A 20,387-nucleotide genomic window follows, 5' to 3' on the forward strand; every position below is an offset into this window, starting at 1 on the left:
TCTACTATTTAGAACCTCTAACTCTGTCCTCCACCCCCATTTCCCTGAGGCAGGCAGCCATTTTCTGGTTCTACAGGTTTGGTGCCAGAATGGAGAAGTGTAACTATTATAGGTTAAGAGTGAGGGAGTGCTGTGCTGTCAGAGGATGAGTACTGAGGGAGTGCTGCATTGTCAGAGGGTGAGTGCTGAGGGAGTGCTGCACTGTCAGAGGGTCAGTACTGAAGGAGTGCTGCACAGTCAGAGGGTCAGTACTGAGGGAGTGATGCGCTGTCAGAGGGTCAGTACTGAGGGAGTGATGCGCTGTTAGAGAGTCAGTACTGAGGGAGTGCTGCGCTGTCAGAGGGTCAGTACTGAGGGAGTGATGCGCTGTCAGCGGGTCAGTACTGAGGGAGTGCTGCGCTGTCAGAGGGTGAGTGCTGAGGGAGTGATGCGCTGCCAGAGAGTCAGTACTGAGGGAGTGCTGCGCTGTCAGAGGGTCAGTACTGAGGGAGTGATGCGCTGTCAGAGGGTCAGTACTGAGGGAGTGATGCGCTGTCAGCGGGTCAGTAAGGGAGTGATGCGCTGTCAGAGGGTGAGTGCTGAGGGAGTGATGCGCTGTCAGAGAGTCAGTACTGAGGGAGTGATGCGCTGTCAGAGGGTCAGTACTGAGGGAGTGATGCGCTGTCAGAGGGTCAGTACTGAGGGAGTGATGCGCTGTCAGAGGGTGAGTACTGAGGGAGTGCTGCACTGTCAGAGGGTCAGTACTGAGGGAGTGATGCGCTGTCAGAGAGTCAGTACTGTGGGAGTGCTGCACTGTCAGAGGGTGAGTACTGAGGGAGTGCTGCACTGTCAGAGGGTCAGTACTGAGGGAGTGATGCGCTGTCAGAGAGTCAGTACTGAGGGAGTGATGCACTGTCAGAGGGTCAGTACTGAGGGAGTGCTGCACTGTCAGAGGGTCAGTACTGAGGGAGTGCTGCGCTGTCAGAGGGTCAGTACTGAGGGAGTGCTGCACTGTCGGAGGGTCAGTACTGAGGGAGGGCTGCACTGTCAGAGGGTCAGCACTGAGGGAGTGATGCGCTGTCAGAGGGTCAGTACTGAAGGAGTGCTGCGCTGTCAGAGGGTGAGTACTGAGGGAGTGCTGCGCTGTCAGAGGGTGAGTACTGAGGGAGTGATGCACTGTCAGAGGGTCATTACTGAAGGAGTGCTGCGCTGTCAGAGGGTGAGTACTGAGGGAGTGCTGCACTGTCAGAGAGTAAGTACTGAGGGAGTGCTGCACTGTCAGAGGGTCAGTACTGAGGGAGTGCTGCACCATCAGAGGGTGAGTACTGAGGGAGTGATGCGCTGTCAGAGGGTCAGTACTGAGGGAGTGCTGCACTGTCAGGGGGTCAGTACTGAAGGAGTGCTGCATTGTATTTTTTTTTTAAATATACTTTATTCATAAAATATCTGGAAGAACATTCCAAAACATTTCAAAATCACCATCACTTAAGTACAATCAGATTCAACTTTTACACATGGATCACTAGGTGCATCAATACAATCAATGAATATTACAATCATTTCAATATGGTCAATGCAGACAATCAGACAATGGGATTGGAGTTATCAACATACATCATGTTGCACTCTGAGGTGCTTCAATACAATTACAATACAATTAGTATTCAATGCAGACATTCATTTTGAGCTGTACAGCCCGAGGGGCTCTCAACAGTTCCCAGCCCCTCGGTGCATTGTGGCAGAAAGGTCTTAGACAGTGACCTTTTCCCATTGCGCCTTTGCGGCGGCTGCCCCAAGCTTTAGTGCGTCCCTCAGCACGTAGTCCTGGACCTTGGAATGGGCCAGTCTGCAACACTCGGTCGGGGACAACTCTTTGTGCTGGAAGACCAACAAGTTTCGGGCAGACCAAAGAGCGTCTTTCACCGAGTTGATGATCCTCCAGCTGCAGTTGATGTTTGTCTCGGTGTGTGTCCCTGGGAACAGCCCGTATAGCACAGAGTCCTGTGTCACAGAACTGCTCGGCATGAACCTCGACAGAAACCACTGCATCTCTCTCCAGACCTTCTTTGCAAAGGCACAATCCACAAGGAGGTGAACAACGGTCTCTTCCCCACCACAGCCACCTCGAGGGCAACATGCAGAGGGGGTGAGACTCCTGGCGTGTTGGAAGTATCTGACGGGGAGGGCCTTTCTCACCACCAGCCAAGCTACGTCTTGGTGGTTGTTGGAAATTCTGGCGATGAGGCATTCTGCCAAATGACTTTGACAGTCTGCTCGGGGAACCATCCCACAGGGTCCACCCTCTCCTTATCCCTCAGGGCCTCTAAGACGTTACGTGCCGACCACTGCCTGATGGGCTTGTGCTCAAAGGTGTTTCTCTGCATAAATATTTCCACCAGGGACAGGTGGTACGGCACGGTCCAACTACTTGGAGCGTTCCGCGGCAGTGTGGCCAGACCCATCCTTCGCAACACCGGGGACAGGTAGAACCTCAGCACATAGTGACACTTAGTGTTTGCGTACCGAGGGTCTACGCACCGCTTGATGCAACCGCGCACAAAAGTGTCCATCAGTATGAGGGCGATGTTGGACACGTTTTTCTCCCCTTTATCTAGAGGCTTGTACATCGCGTCCCTGCGGACACGATCCATTTTTGACCTCCAGATAAAGCGAAAGATGGCTCGGGTGATCGCCACCACGCAGGAGTCTGGAATGGGCCAGACCTGCGCCACATACAGCAACAGCGAGAGTGCCTCACACCTGATGACCAAGTTCTTACCCACAATGGAGAGGGAGCACCGCTCCCACATGCCCAGTTTTCTTTTCACCATAGACACTCGCTCCTTCCAGTTTCTAACACATGCCCTGGTCCCTCCGAACCATATCCCCAGCACATTCAGGCCGTCAGCCCTGACAGTGAAGGGGACAAAGGATCGGTCAGCCCAGTTCCCAAAGAACGTGGCCTCGCTCTTCCCACGATTTACCTTGGCTCCCGAGGTCAGTTCGAACTGGTCGCAGATGTGGACCAGTCTGCGCACCGACAGGGGATCCGAGCAGAAGACGGCGACATCGTCCATGTACAGGGAGGCTTTGACCTGAGTGCCTCCACTGCCTGGGATCGTCACTCCTCTTATGCCCGGATCCTTCCTGATGGACTCGGCAAAGGGTCCTATGCAACACACAAACAGGACAGGGGAGAGAGGGCAGCCCTGCCTGACTCCAGATTTAATAGGAAAGCTATTTGATTCCAACCCATTGATTGAGACTGTGCTACTGATGTTAGTGTAGAGCAGTTGGATCCAATTTCGAATTCCCTCCCCAAACCCCATTTTGGAGAGCACATCCACCATGTAGGTGTGCGATATTCTGTCAAAGGCCTTCTCCTGATCCAAGCTGATGAGGCAGGTATCCACACCCCTGTCCTGTACATAGGCAATCGTATCCCTGAGCAGCGCCAGGCTGTCAGAGATCTTCCTGCCCGGCACAGTACAGGTCTGGTCAGGGTGGATCACCAATTCCAGAGCGGACTTGACCCGATTGGTGATGACCTTGGACAGAATCTTATAGTCCACATTCAACAGTGAAATCGGTCGCCAATTTCTAATTTCCTCCCTTTCCCCCTTGTGTTTGTAGATGAGGGTGATGATGCCTTTCCTCATGGATTCTGACATACTACCGGCCAGGAGCATACTCTCGTACACTTCTAGCAGGTCTGGGCCCATCCAGTCCCACAGAGCCGAATACAACTCCGCCGGCAAGCCGTCGCTTCCGGGAGTTTTACTCTTCTCGAAGGACTCAAGGGCCTTAGTCAGTTCGTCAGGAGTTAGCGGTTTGTCCAGGCTCTCCTGCGTACTGTCGTCTAAGACCTCCGTGATAGAGGACAGGAAGGGCTGGGAGGCCGTGCTGTCTGTGGGCTTCACGTCATACAATCTGGCATAAAAGGATTTGCTGATTTTCAAAATGTCGGACTGCGATGACTTTACTGAGCCATCTTCTTCCTTCAGGCTGCTGATCACAGAGCTCTCTCTGTGTACCTTTTGGAAGAAGAAACGTGAGCACGTCTCATCCTGCTCCACGGAGCGGACTCTGGAACAGAAGATGATCTTGGAGGCCTCTGAGGCAATGAGCGAGGCTTGCTGGCTCTTCACCTCTTGGAGATCCTCCTTGACATCGACCCCCATCGACAGCAGCCGGAACAGGTTCTACATGTTTTTCTGGAGTTGGGACATTTTCCTCTGTTCCTTTCTAGCTTTCTGGGCGCCTTTGAGGATGAAAAACCTCTTGATGTTTCTCTTGATCGCTTCCCAGCAGTGTGTCAGGGACTCAAAGAGGGGTTTCACGGTTCTCCAACCTTTGTAATCCCTCTTGAGCTCCTCAATGTTCTCTGGGGTCAGCAGTTGCACGTTTAGCTTCCATGCCCTCCTGCCCACCCTCTGGTCTTCCTCTAAGTGACAGTCCGCCAGTAGGAGGCAGTGGGCAGAGAAGAACACCGGCTTGACGTCGGTGGATCTGACTGTGAACGCACGGGACACAAACAGGAAGTCTATCCTGGAACGGATGGACCCGTCTGGCCGCGACCAGGTGTATCTACGCTGCGCTCCGTCTGCAGGGTTGCTGAAGACGTCGTGCAACTTGGCATCCTTAACTGTTTCCATCAGGGATCTGGACGTAGCGTCCAATCTGCTGTCGGCACTGCCGGATCGTCCAGCCACATCGATGATGCAGTTGAAGTCACCGCCCAGAATGACCAGCCTGGAGGTCGCCAGCAGCAGTGGGAGCTGCTGAAAAACCGCCAGCCGCTTGGCCCCTTGTGACGGGGCGTACACGGTAATTAACCGGAGTGGAGCGTTCTTGTACATTACGTGCTGCACTGTCGGTGGGTGAGTGCTGAGGGATTTTTGAACCATTAGAGATTCTTTCTTTCAGGTGAGATGTTAAGCTAAGGTTCAGTCTGCCCTTTAATGTGAATGTTAAAGATGCCAACATGCTTTTTGAAGAAGCACCGAGAGTCCCATTGATGTCCTGACCCAGATTTGTTCTCCAACCAACACAACTAAAAACAAATCACCTGGTCATTATCACATGCCTGCTTGTGGGATCTTGCTGTGTGCAAATTTGCTACTGTGTTTATGACATTCATTGGCTGAGAAGTTCTTTGGAATGTCCCGAGGATGTGAAAGACACTTAATAAATTCAAGCCCTTTCTTTTGTCCTTTAGTTGATGGTGGGGTTTTTATGTGAAATCAGTTTGAACAGTCTCGATCAGCCCCCGGTGAGTGTAGAGCCACAGAAATATCCTGAATAAAAACAACAGGAGATTCGGCTGATATTTTGATCGCTGAGAGAAATAGCCAAAGATGTTTCAGGGAGGAATAAGTTTGAGGGGTGGGGGTGAGGGGGTGGGGGGTGGGGGTGCGGGTGGGGGCAATGTTAAAGACGGGGAAATGGATTAAGTCAAGTCTCTTTTCTCCATGCATCCTCCCATCCCCTGCCCTGTGGGGTACTAAATGGCTGAATGTTGGCTGGGTCAAAAACAACAACAGCTTGAAGCTACATTTATATGGCGCCGTTCATGCACTAAAACATCCCAAGGCACTCCACATGAGTGTAAATCAGACCAAATTTGACACTGAGTCATGTAAAGGGATGTTATATAGCAGTGATATTGACAAAAGGAATGCAATCACAGAAAGATAGGGCACAGGAGGCCATTCAGCCCATTGTGCCCGTGCTGGCTCTTTGGAAGGGCTGATGATGGTGGCCTGAGGCAAAGGACGTTGGTCATGGGACAAGCACAGAAAAGGATGGGTCTGAAAGAGGTTCCAGCAGAGGGAGAGAGAAGCAAGGAAAATGCGGAAAAGAGGAGAATTCCATATCATGGGAATGTGGTGGAGAAAGAGGAGACCCCCAGGATGTGGACTATCCCATTGGCTGTGTACAGATAGGGGGCCCTACCCCCAGCACCAGCCCACAACCACCACCCCACACCCCCAACCCCATCCCAGCACTACCCCACACCCCCACCCCCAGCACCAACCAACACCCCCCCACCAACCACAGCCCACATTCCCTCATAGCCCCACCTCCAGCATCACCCCGCACCCCGAGCCCACAATACCAGCCCACGCCTCCCCAACCCCACCTCACTCCACCGCACACCCCCTGCTTCCTCACTCCACAGATTGTAAAGAAATCTACTATTTAGAACCTCTAACTCTGTCCTCCACCCCCATTTCCCCGAGGCAGGTAGCCATTTTCTGGTTCTACAGGTTTGGTGACAGAATGGAGAAGTGTAACTATTATAGGTTCAGAGTGAGGGTCTCTCAGAATGCCAAGTAAACACCATTTTTTTTTTTTTTGTAAAAATATACTTTATTCATAAAAAATCTTCAATCACATTCAAAACCATTTCAAAAACAACATTACAAGGGTACAATCCAGGTTAAACTTTTACAAAATGTATCACCAGGTGCATCAGTACAAACAATATTACAATCATTTACAGCCTTTCATTTGATCTGTACAGCCCGAGGGGCTCTAAACAGTTCCCAGTCTCTCGGTGCGCTGTGGTAGAAAGGTCTTAGACAGCGACCCTTCCCCATTGCGCCTTTGCGGCAGCTGCCCCAAGCTTTAGTGCGTCCCTCAGCACGTAGTCCTGGACTTTGGATTGTGCCAGTCCGCAACAATCGGTCGGGGACAACTCTTTGTGCTGGAAGACCAACAAGTTTCGGGCAGACCAAAGCGCGTCTTTCACCGAGTTGATGATCCTCCAGCTGCAGTCGATGTTTGTCTCGGTGTGTGTCCCTGGGAACAGCCCGTAGAGCACAGAGTCCTGTGTCACAGAACTGCTCGGGATGAACCTCGACAGCAACCACTGCATCTCTCTCCAGACTTTCTTTGCAAAGGCACAATCCACAAGGAGGTGAACAACGGTCTCTTCCCCACCACAGCCACCTCGAGGGCATCGTGCAGAGGGGGTGAGACTCCTGGCGTGTAGGAAGGATCTGACGGGGAGGGCCTTTCTCACCACCAGCCAAGCTACGTCTTGGTGCTTGTTGGAAAGTTCTGGCGATGAGGCATTCTGCCAAATGACTTTGACAGTCTGCTCGGGGAACCATCCCACAGGGTCCACCCTCTCCTTATCCCTCAGGGCCTCTAGGACGTTACGTGCTGACCACTGCCTGATGGACTTGTGGTCAAAGGTGTTTTTCTGCATAAATTTTTCCACCAGGGACAGGTGGTACGGCGCGGTCCAACTACTTGGAGCGTTCCGCGGCAGCGTGGCCAGACCCATCCTTCGCAACACCGGGGACAGGTAGAACCTCAGCACGTAGTGACACTTGGTGTTTGCGTACTGAGGGTCTACGCACCGCTTGATGCAGCCACACACAAAGGTGGCCATCAGTATGAGGGCGATGTTGGGCACGTTTTTTCCCCCTTTATCTAGAGGCTTGTACATCGCGTCCCTGCAGACACGATCCATTTTCGACCTCCAGATAAAGCGGAAGATGGCTCGAGTGATCGCCATCGCGCAGGAGTGTGGAATGGGCCAGACCTGCGCCACGTACAGCAACAGCGAGAGTACCTCACACCTGATGACCAGGTTCTTACCCGCAATGGAGAGGGAGCGTCGCTCCCACATGCCCAGTTTCCTCTTCACCATAGCCACTCGCTCCTTCCAGTTTCTAACGCATGCCCCGGTCCCTCCGAACCATATCCCCAGCACCTTCAGGCCGTCAGCCCTGACAGTGAAGGGGACAAAGGATCGGTCAGCCCAGTTCCCAAAGAACATGGCCTCGCTCTTCCCACGATTTACCTTGGCTCCTGAGGCCAGTTCGAACTGGTCGCAGACGTGCATCAGTCTGCGCACCGACAGCGGATCCGAGCAGAAGACGGCGACGTCGTCCATGTACAGGGAGGCTTTTACCTGAGTGCCTCCACTGCCTGGGATCGTCACTCCTCTTATGCCCGGATCCTTCCTGATGGACTCGGCAAAGGGTTCTATGCAGCACACGAAAAGGACAGGCGAGAGAGGACAGCCCTGCCTGACTCCAGATTTAATCGGAAAGCTATCTGTTTCCCACCCATTGATTGAGACTGCGCTACTGATGTTAGTGTAGAGCAGTTGGATCCAATTTCGAATTCCCTCCCCAAACCCCATTTTGGAGAGCACATCCCCCATGTAGGTGTGCGATATTCTGTCAAAGGCCTTCTCCTGATCCAAGCTGATGAGGCAGGTATCCACACCCCTGTCCTGTACATAGGCAATCGTATCCCTGAGCAGCGCCAGGCTGTCAGAGATCTTCCTGCCTGGCACAGAGCAGGTCTGGTCAGGGTGAATCACCAATTCCAGAGCGGATTTGACCCGGTTGGCGATGACCTTGGACAGAATCTTATAGTCCACATTCAACAGTGAAATGGGTCGCCAATTTCTAATTTCCTCCCTTTCCCCCTTGTGCTTGTAGATGAGGGTGATGATGCCTTTCCTCATGGATTCTGACATGCTGCCGGCCAGGAGCATACTCTCGTACACTTCTAGCAGGTCTGGGCCGATCAAGTCCCACAGAGCCGAATACAACTCCGCCGGCAGGCCGTCGCTTCCGGGGGTTTTACTCTTCTCGAAGGACTCGAGGGCCTTAGTCAGTTCGTCAGGAGTTAGCGGTTTGTCTAGGCTCTCCCGCGTACTGTGGTCTAAGACCTCCGTGATACAGGACAGGAAGGACTGGGAGGCCGTGCTGTCCGTGGGCTTCACGTCATACAGACCGGCATAAAAGGATTTGCTGATCCTCAGAATGTCGGACCGTGATGACTTTACTGAGCCGTCTTCTTCCTTCAGGCTGCTGATCACAGAGCGCTCTCTGTGTACCTTTTGGAAGAAGAAACGTGAGCACGTCTCATCCTGCTCCACGGAGCGGACTCTGGAACGGAAGATGATCTTGGAGGCCTCCGAGGCAAAGTGCGAGGCTTGCTGGCCCTTCACCTCTTGGAGCTCCTCCTTGACATCGACCCCCATCGACTGCAGCTGGAGCAGATTCTGCATCTTTTCCTGGAGTCGGGACATTTCCCTCTGTTCCTTTCTAGCTTTCTGGGTGCCTTTGCGGATGAAAAACCTCTTGATGCTTCCCTTGATCACTTCCCACCAGTGTGTCAGGGACTCAAAGAGGGGTTTCACGGTTCTCCAACCTTTGTAATCCCTCTTGAGCTCCTCAATGTTCTCTGGGGTCAGCAGTTGCACATTTAGCTTCCATGCCCCCCTGCCCACCCTCAGGTCTTCCTCCAAGTGGCAGTCCGCCAGTAGGAGGCAGTGGTCAGAGAAGAACACCGGCTTGACCTCGGTGGATCTGACTGTGAATGCACGGGACACAAACAGGAAGTCTATCCTGGAACGAATGGACCCGTCTGGCCGCGACCAGGTGTATCTACGCTGCGCTCCGTCTGCAGGGTTGCTGAAGACGTCGTGCAGCTTGGCATCCTTAACTGTTTCCATCAGGGATCTGGACGTAGCGTCCAATCTGCTTCCGGCCCTGCCGGATCGTCCAGCCGCATCGATGATGCAGTTGAAGTCCCCGCCCAGAATGACCGGCCTGGAGGTCGCCAGCAGCAGTGGGAGCTGCTGAAAAACCTCCAGCCGCTCAGCCCCTTGTGCCGGGCCGTACACGTTAATTAACCGGAGTGGAGCGTTCTTGTACATTACGTCTGCTACCAGGAGTCGCCCGCCCACCACCTCCTTGACCTCGGAGACGGTGAAGTTGCCTCCCCGCAGCAGAATACCCAGGCCGGAGGAACGAGAGTCGTTTCCGCCCGACCAGATCGATGGCCCGTGGGACCACCATCGTGACCATTGCCTGTAGGAGCTGAGGTGCGGTATCGCACACTCCTGCAGAAACAACAGGTCAGCTTTGACCTTGGCTAGGTAGTCCAAGGTCGCAACACATCGCGTAGTAGATTTAATGCTACGCACATTTATGGATACAATCTTTAAACCCATATTAAAGCATTTATTCTCCTACCAAACCCACTGTCTCTGAGAGTCCCAGACCTTTAGTCTGCTCCTTCATACCCGTAGTGAGCTCAAATTCCTTCACTTTGGATGGGCTGAGGTAGATCTCCTTGGCCGTGTTCTGCTCCAGTGGCATCTGGAGGTTCACGTAGTGAGCGGATTTTGAGATGACCTTTGCTGGAGAAGCTTCTCCAAAACTCACCCCCTCTGGGGGGTTGCTGTTCCCGGCTTCCTGGAGCTGGGGTGCGATGATTGCCTCACTGCTCCCAGATTCCAGGGGCTGTGGTGCACTGGCCTCCTCAGGTTGCAGGCCAAGTTGGGGTGCGCTGGTCTCCTTGTTGTCTCCAATTTTCTGGAGCTCGGGTGTCTCGTCCTCCAACGCCCTGGAGCTTTGCCGCCTCTTCTGTCGGTGCCGCTCTGGCACTTCCTCATCCGAAGAGCTGCTGCCCTTGTCATCCGTGTCGGATGGGAGACGCCTCTTGCCGCTTCTCTGGGAAACGCCTTTGCTTCTTCTTCGCTCCCTCTTACTTTTCTTGTTCTTCACCGTCCGCCACTCCCCCTGCTGCTTTTCCACTGCTGCCTCCTCCTCCATTGATTCGCTGTCCTGAGGACTGGAAGGTTCAGGGGGTAGTGCTGTTGATTGGCTCTCTGTTGCCTCAATCTCTTTCTCCACCTTGTCTCTCTCTGTGTCCTCCTTTGTCCCGTTGAGCTCCCTGGGGGCCTTGGTGGTTGGAGTGACACGGAACATTTCTTCTGCTTCCCCGTGGTCGGCTTTGGCTGCCTGTGCGTAAGTACGGCAGCGTTTGGGGCAGGTCCTGTAGAGGTGACTTGCCTCGCCACACAGGTTGCAGCACTTGGCCTGTTTGCAGTCTTTTGTCTGGTGCCCTTCCTGTTTGCAGATCTTGCAGAGGGAGGCGCTGCAGTTGGCCGCCACATGACCAGCCTTGCCGCATGAGCGACAATGCTTGGGTTGCCCAGCGTAGACCAGGTAGCCACGGTTTCCCCCGATAGCGAAACTGGAAGGAGGGTGGAAAATGGCTCCCTTACCATCGGTCTTTAGCGTGACCTTAAACAGGCGTTTGCCTGTCCAGATCCCCAAGTCGTCTCGAATCTCAGTGCCGCTCCCCACCTTATCGAAGTACCTGGTGAGGAAGGTGACCACGTCGGCGACAGGGACGAAGGGGTTGTACACATGCACCATCACCTCACGTTCCCGTTGCAACGGCAGAGAAAAGTGCGGCTCCGCCGTCAGGATCTTCATCTCCGGCAGGTCTCTCTTCTCCTCGAACACCCTCAGGAGCCGGACGCAGTCTGCCACTTGCTTGAAAGTCACGTCGAAATAACCACCTTTGCGGGAGTCGTGCAGGGTGAAGATCTCCGTAGCTTGGAAGCCGCACGCCTTCAACAGGATCCTCCTGGTGAAGAAGCCCCGATCCATAGGTGATCCTCCTTCGTCGCTGTGGTTCACCGTGACTCGGACGGTGATAGGTAACCCACGGTATGAATTCGGATTGCGATTGGTTATCGCCCTTCCATCCCGACCTTGCCTTGGCAGGACCATGGTGTCGCCCCTGCAACACTACACTTGATCTTAGCCAAGAGGCCGAGAAAAGTAAACACCATTGTTACAGCAATCATTACCTGCTTTCTACCCTTAATATCACCATCAGCACATCTTTTAGCTAACATCACTAACATCAACACCTCTTTGTCCTTCTGTCTATGACATCTTTGGCAATCTCTCCTTTGCCTCCACCTATCACTGGCCCTCTATCCCGCTCCACCTGTCCCACCCCCCCACCCCCCTCAAACAGCTTATATTTCACCTCATTTCTATTCCTCTTTAGTTCTCTTGAAGAGTCATACGGACTCGAAACATTAACTCTGTCTTCCTCTCCACAGACGCTGTCAGACCCGTGGAGTTTTTCCAGCAATTTTTGTTTTTGTTTCAGATTTCCTGCATCCGCAGTATTTTGCTTTTAATCATTACCTCACATTTGCAAAGGTCTGTTCAATGCTCTGTTCTGTTGAAGGGTCATGAGGACTCGAAACGTCAATTGTATTTTTCTCCGCCGATGCTGCCAGACCTGCTGAGTTTTTCCAGGTATTTTTTATTTTTTGTTTTTTATTCAACGCTTTTGGTTCAGTCCAAATTGTTTCATTGACACTAGTGAATGGCCAATTGAGACAGAAGATACTGATGGCCACAATCCTCTCAGATAAAAGTGCCTTTTAAAAGGAACCTGGATCTGAATAATGGTGATAATGAGGGAGATCAGTTTCCAAAGGTAACTGTAGACAAAGAGGTGCCAATCCTTTAATTTCCCATCTCATATTTCTCTCTTGTCTTCACAAAACACCACAAACTTTATGCAAATTACAGCACTTAACATCTCCCTCTCCCAAAACCTCTCAAAACTCTTCAACCCCTTTGGCAGCTGTGCTCTTTCACAGTTTCACTCTTTCACAGTATTAGATTTATTTTATTATGCCTTATCCTGTTTATCTTCAAAGAGCTGCAGTGTATCTTATCCCAACAATGCCCCAAATTTAGAATACTCAGTGATGCCTTCAAATCCCTTCATGCCCTCCTCCCCCTCTCTATCTCTGTAACCTCCTGCAGCCACTGAGACCCCCCAACATAGTAAAACCTTCCATGGTGCTTCACAAATGCAATTTTAGGATTGATGATCAAAAGCTTGGTCAAAGAGGTAGGTTTTAAGGAGTGTCTTAGAGGAGGAGAGAGGAGTGGCGAAGCAGAGAGGTTTAGGGAGGGAATTCCAGAGCTCAGGGTCCACGCAACTGGAGGCAGGGTCGCCAATGATGATGCAGCGACATGCAAGAGGCCAGAATTGGAGGACAGCAGAGATCTCAGAGGGCTCCTAGTGTTTTCAGGGACCGGCTGCCCATTTAAGATCCCTCCCAACCCCCCTCTTAGACATGAGTGTTGCAATGTCAAAGGGAACAGAACAGAAACTCTGACCTGCTGAAACATTGCCAGAGAAAAATCCAGCCTATAGAGATTAAACCTATGTTCCCATTCATTTACTTTCAGCTCAACCTCAACTTATTGATGTGCTCAGTGCTTTGTTGGTTTAGGATTTAGAAAGAATGAGAATCTCTTATACACCTCAGGACTTTTCAAACTGCTTTACAACCAGTGAAGCACTTCTGAAGTGTAGTCACTGTTTAATTGGAGGAAACACAGTAGCCAATTTGCACACAGCAATCTCCCGCGTAGAGCAATGCGGTATATACAGATAGATCTTTTCTTTTGGTAATATTTATTGAGGATAAGTATTGTCCAGGACACTGGGGAGAGCCCCCCGCCCTCCCCAAACCCCACACCTTTCTTCGGAATAGTGTCATGGGACTCTGTTTAAAGTCTCATCAGAAAGGTGGCACCTCCAACAGTGCAGCACTCCCTTGGCTTTGGGATTGCATCACACTCCAAGGATACAAACCCACAGCCTTCTGATACAGAGACAGAGGCTGGGATTTTCCAGCCGCCCCCTCCAGCAGCGGGTTCCTACACAGCGGGGCCAGCGAGAGATTGAACCCTCGGTTCACATCAGCCGGACTGCGAGACCCAGCCAGTGTGTGGGGGCTGGAAAATTCCAGCCAAAGTGTTACCCGCTGAGCCCAGGCACTGAGGAGCAGCACTTAAATCTGCTTTTTTTTTCAAACCTCCAGCCCCCATACAATTCAAACAGATTAAACCAACAAATGAGAACTAGAGGTGCAAAGTGGGGGAGTCGGTGAGCCAGCCAGGGTTAGGCAGAATTAAGATGTGCAAATCCATTCATTGACGCGACAATGCTTCACTTCTAAGGATTAGTTTTAAGCATTCACACCATCCCCATTACCTCACCAACTCCTCCCAGCCATTTCCTCGCTGAAGTCATCGACATTTATTATTTAAACACTTTTTAAAAAATGAACATAAGAGACTGTAATAGAAAGTCACTGAAGTTAATGATTGATTTGACTTTATAGAGGTAAAAACTTGCAAGTTTACAGCAGCTTTCATCACCTCAGGACATCCCAAAGCACTTTACAGCCAATTAAATACTTACAAAGTCACTATGTAGGTAAATGTGCCATGGGCAGGGTGGCTGGGTGGGGTTTGGTTCTTTGAATCCTGAATACTTGAGTTCAGATATTGATGTACATATTCAACATTTTTTCATTAATGAACATGAAATATTTATGCAACAAAAACAAAAAATGCTGGAAAAACTCAGCTGGCCTGACAGAGAGAAACAGAGTTAACATTAAATATTTATGACTGCTTTTCAAATGTAACCAGGTGTATTTCGGTGTTCAAGTCCTGGAACACAATTGCACAAAACCTTGCGCTAATTCTATATAATTACTTAAGTCATTGTTAGCAACAACTTGCATTTATATAGTGCCTTTGACAGAGTAAAACATCCCAAGGTACTTCACAGCAGCATTATCAACACAATATGTGGCACTGAGCCGCATAAGGAGATATTCGGACAGGTGACTGGAAGCTTGGCCAAAGCGATAGGTTTTAAGGAGCGCCTTAAAGGAGGAGAGGTGGAGAGGTTTAGGGAGGGAATTCCAGAGTTTAGGATGTAGGCAGCGGAGGCAACCTTGCTGTCACACATGACCCCAAGATGAGCTTCTGACCCCCTTTGTGCCATCACTAAGACCACCGCTTGCCCCTCTGTATGTTGCCCGACTTCACTCTTGTTTCAGCTCATCTGCTTCTAAAACTCTCATTCATGCCTTCATTACACCTCAACTTGCAACGCACTCCTGGCTGGTCACCGAAGTACAACCTTCCATAAATTTGAGGTCATCTAGAACTCTGCTGCCCGTATCTTAACTTGCGGCAAATAAGACCATAAGAGACCATAAGACATAGGAGCAGAAATTAGGCCATTCAGCCCATCGAGTCTGCTCCACCATTCAATCATGGTTGATAAGTTTCCCAACCCCATTCTCCCGCCCTCTCCCTGTAACCTTTGATCCCCTTCCCCTGTCAATCCTGTCTTCGCTGACCTACATTGGCTCCCAGTCAAGCAATGTCTTGGTTTTATAATTGTCATCCATGTTTTCAAATCCCACCATGGCCTTACACTTCCGTATCTCAGTAATCTCCTCCAGCCCCACAACCCTCCAAGATATCTGCACTCCTCAAATTCTGGCCTCTTGAGAACCCCAAATTTTAATTGCTCCACCAATGGTGGCTGCACCTTAGACAGTCTGGGCCCCAAGCTCTGCAATTTACCCCGCACATGCCTCTCCACCTCTCTACCTCAATTTCCCCATTTAATACGCCCCTTTTAAAAATTCATTCAAGGGATATAGGCTTCGCTGGCTAAGCCAGCATTTATTGCCCAACCCTAGTGGCCCTTGAGAAGATGGTGGTGAGCTGCCTTCTTGAACCGCTGCAGTCCATGCAGTGTAGGTACACCCACAGTGCTGTTAGGGAGGGAGTTCCAGGATTTTGACCCAGTGACAGTGAACGACGATACATTTCCAAGTCAGGATGGTGAATGATTTGGAGGGGAACTTCCAGGTGGTGGTGTCCCCATCTATCTGCTGCCCTTGTCCTTCTAGGCGGTAGTGGTCGTGGGTTTGGAAGGTGCTGTCTAAGGAGCCTTGGTGAATTCCTGCAATGCATCTTGTAGATGGTACACACTGCTGCCACTGTGCGTTGGTGGTGGATGAAGTGCATGTTTGTGGATGTGGTGCCAATCAAGTGGGCTGCTTTGTCCTGGGCGGTGTCCAGCTTCTTCAGTGTTGTGGGAGCTGCACTCATCCAGGCAAGTGGGGAGTATTCCATCACACTCCTGACTTGTGCCTTGTAGAAGGTGGACAGGCTTTGGGAAGTCAGAAGGTGAGTTACTCGTCACACGATTCCTAGCCTCAGACCTGCTCTTCTAGCCACAGTATGTATATGGCTAGTCCAGTTCAGTTTCTGGTCAATGGTAACCCCCCTGGATGTTGATAGTGGGGAATTCAATGATGAAAATGCCATTGAATATCAAGGGGCGATGGTTGGATTCTCTCTTGTTGGAGATGGTCATTGTCTGACACTTGTGTGGCACGAATGTTACTTGCCACTTGTTAGCTCAAGCCTGGATATTGTCAAGTTCTTGCTGCATTTGGACATGGACCGCTTCGGTATCTGAGGAATCGCGAATGGTGCTGAACATTGTGTAATCATCAGTGAAAATCCCCACTTCTGACCTTATGATGGAAGGAAGATCATTGATGAAGCAGCTGCAGATGGTTGGGCCTAGGACACTACCCTGAGGAACTCCTGCAGTGATGTCCTGGAGCTGAGATGATTGACCTTCAACAACCACAACCATCTTCCTTTGTGCTAGGTATGACTCCAACCAACAGAAAGTTTTCCTCCCTGATTCCCATTGACTCCAGTTTTGCTAGGGCTCCTTGATGCCACACTCGGTCAAATGCTGCCTTGATGTCAAGGGCAGTCACTCTTACCTCACCTCAGGAGTTCAGCTCTTTTGTCCATGTTTGGAACCAAGGCTGTAATAAAGTCAGGAGCTGAGTGGCCCTGGCGGAACCCAAACTGGGTGTCAGTGAGCAGTTTATTGCTAAGCAAGTGTCGCTTGATAGCACTGTTGATGACCCCTTCCATTACTTTACTGATGATTGAGAGTAGACTGATGGGGCGGTAATTGGCCGGGTTGGATTTGTCCTGCTTTTTGTGTACAGGACATACTTAAGCAATTTCCCACATAGCTGGGTAGATGCCAGTGTTGTAGCTGTACTGAAACAGCTTGGCTAGGGGCGCAGCAAGTTCTGGAGCACAAGTCTTCAGTACTATTGCCGGAATATTGCCAGGGCCTTTGCAGTATCCAGTGCCTTCAGCCGTTTCTTAATATCATGTGCAGTGAATCAAATTAGCTGAAGACTGGCATCTGTGATGCTGGGGACCTCTGGAGGAGGCCAAGATGGATCATCCACTCGGCACTTCTGGCTGAAGATTGTAGCAAATGCTTCAGCCTTATCTTTTGCCCTGATGTGCTGGGCTCCTCCATCATCGAGGATGAGGATATTTGTGGAGCCACCTCCTCCAGTGAGTTGTTTAATTGTCCACCACCATTCACGATGGATGTGGCAGGACTGCAGAGCTTAGATCTGATCCGTTGGTTGTGGGATCACTTAGCTCTATCTATCACTTGCTGCTTATGCTGTTTGGTGCTCAAGTAGTCCTGTTATAGCTTCACCAGGTTGACATATCATTTTTAGCTATGCCTGGTGCTGCTCCTGACATGCCCTCCTACACTCTTCATTGTACCAGGGTTGACCCCCTGGCTTGATGGTAATGGTAGAGTGCGGGATATGCCAGGCCATGAGGTTACAGATTGTGTTCGAATACAATTCTGCTGCTGCTGATGGCCCACAGCACCTCATGGACGCCCAGCCTTGAGTTGCTAGATCTGTTTGAAATCTATCCCATTTAGCACAGTGATAGTGCCACACAACACAATGGAAGGTATCCTCAATGTGAAGATGGGACTTAGTCTCCAAAATGACTGTGTGGTGGTCACTACCAATACTCTCATGGACAGGTGCATCTGCAGCAGGCAGCTTGGTGAGAATGAGGTCAAGTATGTTTTTTCCCCTCTTGGTTCCCTCACCATCTGCCACAGACTCAGTTTAGCAACTATGTCATTTAGGACTAGGCCAGCTTGGTCAGTAGTGGTGCTACCGAGCCACTCTTGGTGATGGACATTGAAGTGCCCAACCCACCTGCACCCTTGCCACCCTCAGTGCTTCCTCCAAGTGATGTTCAACATGGAGGAGCACTGATTCATCAGCTGAGGGAGGGCGGTACATGGTAATCTGCAGGAGGTTCCCTTGTCCATGTTTGACCTGATGCCATGAGACTTCATGGAATCCGGAGTCGATGTTGAGGACTCCCAGGGCAATTCTCTCCAACTGTACACCACTGTGCCGCCACCTCTGCTGGGTCTGTCCTGCTGGTGGGACAGGAGATACCCAGATGGTGGTGTCTGAGACATTATCTGTAAGGTATGATTCCGTGAGAATGACTATGTCAGGCTGTTGCTTGACTAGTCTGGGAGACAGCTCTACCAATTTTGGGACTAGCCCCCAGGTGTTATTGAGGAGGACTTTGCAGGATCGACAGGGCTGCGATTGCCGTTATCATTTCCGGTGCCTAGGTCAATGCCGGATGGTCCATCTGGTTTCATTCCTTTTTTGTGACTTTGTAGCAATTTGTTACAGCTGAGTGTCTTGCTCGGCCATTTCAGAGGGCATTTAAGAGTCAACCACATTGCTGTGGGTCTGGAGTCACATGTAGGCCAGACCAGGTAAGGATGGCAGATTTCCTTCCCTAAAGGACATTAGTGAATCAGATGGGTTTTTACAACAATCGACAATGGTTTCATCATTAGACTTTTAATTCCAGATTTTTATTGGATTCAAATTCCACCATCTGCCATGGCAGGATTCGAACCCCGGTCCAGCAACAATACCACTACACCATCACCTCCACCTTAAATCTACCTCTTTGGCCAAGCTTTTGGTCATCTGCCCTAACATCTGCTTTTATGGTTCAGTGTCATGTTTTGTCTTGTAATGCTCCGGTGAAGGTTCAATGAAGAGTGCAGGAGGGCATGCCAGGAGCAGCACCAGGCATACCTAAAAATGAGGTGGCACCCCGGTGAAGCTACAACACAGGACTATTTGCATTCCAAACAGCATAAGCAGCACGTGATAGACAGAGCTATGCAATCCCACAACCAACTTAGATCAGATCTAAGCTCTGCAGTCCTGCCACATCCAGTCGTGAATGGTGCTGGACAATTAAACAACTCACTGGAGGAGGAAGTACCCCAAATATCCCCATTCTCAATGATGGCGGAGCCCAGCACATCAGCGCAAAAGATAAGGCTGAAGGATTTGCTACAATCTTCAGCCAGAAGTGCCGAGTGGATGATCCATCTCGGCCTCCTCCGGAGGTCCCCAGCATCACAGATGCCAGTCTTCAGCCAATTCAATTCATTCCACGTGATATCAAAAGCAGCTGAAGGCACTGGATACTACAAAGGCTATGGGCCCTGACAATACTCCAGCAATAATACTGAAGACTTGTGCTCCAGAACTTTCCGCGCCCCTAGCCAAGCTGTTCCAGTACAGCTACAACACTGGCATCTACCCAGCAATGTGGAAAATTGCCCAGGTATGTCCTGTACACAAAAAGCAGGATGAATCCAGCCTGGCTAATTACCACCCATCAGCCTACTCTCCATCATCAGTAAAATGATGGAAGGGGTCATCAACAGTGCTATCAAGCAACACTTACTTAGCAATAACCTGCTCACTGACACTCAGTTTGGGTTCCGCCAGGGCCACTCAGCTCCTGACCTCATTACAGCCTTGGTTCAAACATGGACAAAAGAGCTGAACTCCCGAGGTGAGGTGAGAGCGACTGCCCTTGACATCAAGGCAGCATTTGACCGAGTGTGGCATCAAGGAGCCCTAGCAAAACTGGAGTCAATGGGAATCAGGGGGAAAACTCTCCACTCTTCGGAGATAAATGGGAACACCGCCACCTGGAAGTTCCCCTCCAAGCCACTCACCATCCTGACTTGGAAATATATTGGCTGTTCTTTCACTGTCGCTGGGTTAAAATCCCTCCCTAACAGCACTGTGGGTGTACCTACACCACACAGGCTGCAGCGGTTCAAGAAGGCAGCTCACCACCACCTTCTCAAGGGGCAATTAGGGATCGGCAATAAATGTTGGCCTCGCCAGTGACACCCACATCCCCTGGACAAATAAAAAAACACTGTGGAAATCACAACCAGGTGACTGTTCCCAGGCTCCAGACCCCGCATTTGACCCTGACAGGAAGGTTCCGAAGTCCGCTGTAAAAACCATGCCCATAGAGCAAAACATCACAGGAGGCCATTTGGCCCATTGTGCCTGTGCCAGCTCTTTGAAAGAGTTATCCAATTATTCCCACTCACCCTGCTTTCTCCACAGTCCCTTTATCCAATTCTCTTTTTGTTGCAGTAATAAAGAGGTCCTTTTAGCCTGTTCATTTCAGACCCACAATAACTGGCTGCCTTAAAACATTGTTTTCCTCAAGTCGCCTCTGATCCAATGCGTCCCTTCTGGTTACCGACCCTCTCCCACCGGGAAACAGTTTCTCTTTTTTCCTACACCCTCAAAACCCTTCATTACCTGGGGCGCGTCTGCTTCATGGAGCTTTGTAAGAAACACATTCCCTTTAAACGCATCACATTTCGGGTTTGTGTGTGTGTGTGTGTGTGTGTGTGTGATCTTAACACCCAAATCCAAGTTTGCAACAAACGCTCGGTATTAAATCGCCAGGCAGCAGCGGAGAGGAGTGTTCAGACCCGGGCTG

Source organism: Cetorhinus maximus, chromosome 1 (assembly GCF_964194155.1).
Source record: "Cetorhinus maximus chromosome 1, sCetMax3.hap1.1, whole genome shotgun sequence".
Classification (NCBI taxonomy): Eukaryota; Metazoa; Chordata; class Chondrichthyes; order Lamniformes; family Cetorhinidae; genus Cetorhinus; species Cetorhinus maximus.